The sequence below is a fragment of the Diaphorina citri genome, unplaced genomic scaffold (assembly GCF_000475195.1).
Source record: "Diaphorina citri unplaced genomic scaffold, Diaci psyllid genome assembly version 1.1 scaffold1216, whole genome shotgun sequence".
Classification (NCBI taxonomy): domain Eukaryota; kingdom Metazoa; phylum Arthropoda; class Insecta; order Hemiptera; family Psyllidae; genus Diaphorina; species Diaphorina citri.
The window spans coordinates 39177-40576 of record NW_007378645.1 but is presented as its reverse complement, the minus strand read 5'-3'; positions in this window follow the sequence as shown (position 1 = coordinate 40576).

Sequence of the window (1400 nt, the reverse complement as noted above, 5' to 3'; positions counted from 1 at the left end):
AGTCAGAATAGGTTGTATGAACAGATGAACACATAGGAATATTTGCTGTATAGGAAAAAGTTTCAGATGGTAATTGCGATGTTTATTTTATGTACTCCAGTCAAACCAAGCGCGATTATTATTGTTTTATGTATAGGTACTTTTTATGGACAGGCTTAAAAGTGGAAAGCTGCGTCCACACCTAGTCGATGGTCGTAGATGAGGTGAATCCATGTTGTCGAGGCAGTATGGACGGTTTCAGTCGACGTTGACGGGAACCCCGTAGAAAGTTGGTATGGATCAAATAAGGATTTTGTTCGATTCGAGTCGATTGTAAACTGCGATTATGTATGTGGACGTACCTATCACTCGACTTGGATCGATATGCCAATTGGTTTCAGTTCTTAATTTAAAAGTAATGAAATTATACGTACATCAACCGTAAGCTCAGTCTCTAAACTTACACATATACATAGATAGGTAGTTTATTAAACAATGTATGAGTAGATAGTATAGGTACGAGTTTGTACCTATTTATGTCGTGTTATGTATAATGTATTACAGCTTTTATGTATGTACTTTAATTTGTACTTCGTACCCGAAACAGTTTACAATACATACAAAATAATAAGTACCTATGGTTTACCTATGTATATATATTACCAGCTTTACTATTACATGTTTCTCGTACTCATTTCACCATGATACCAAACACATTGTGTTTGGTAACTATAAAAGTTACCTTTAGCAAAATGTCCCAAAACACCCGAATTCAAGCTTACAGCACAAGTTGCAAAACTCGGCACAAAGCAAACTCACAAAAGTTTTCCGCTTTGAAATCTCGGAAATGAATTACGTGAATGCATGTTACGTAATTTTGTTTGTAAACAGGACCATATGTAGGTATATATTAGGTACCTACGTACGTAAGTACATAGTTAGATGTGTAGGTACTTTCATATTAATGTGGTTCTAGATAGGTAGGTATATGATAGTTCTATAGTTCTGCGTGAAAAAGGCAAAGAGACGTATAAGGTACATAGGTGTCCACAACGGAGAACCGACCCAAGAGAAAATAAACAAACCATGCTAATGAATAGAAGCGTCCTCAACGGAGCCTTGACCATAGTACCGACCCTCGCAGAAAATCAAGAAATTGGTACCACCCTCCCCCGCCTCCTGGTACCAGAAAGAAACCAAGGTGCATATGACCAAGAATTTGGCGAGCACCACTTAAATGTAGCAGGCGATAGGTAGAGATAGACAATTGAGCTGAATATTTTTTCTGCTATGGTCTCGAATATCACAGAGGGAATCGGACAGTAGTGACTAGAGGAGGAGAAACAGTGAAACAGATCAGACTGAGAGAAGTGAAACACCCGAAGCAAAGTCACATAGGACGTGTCCGACCCAATTAAAAT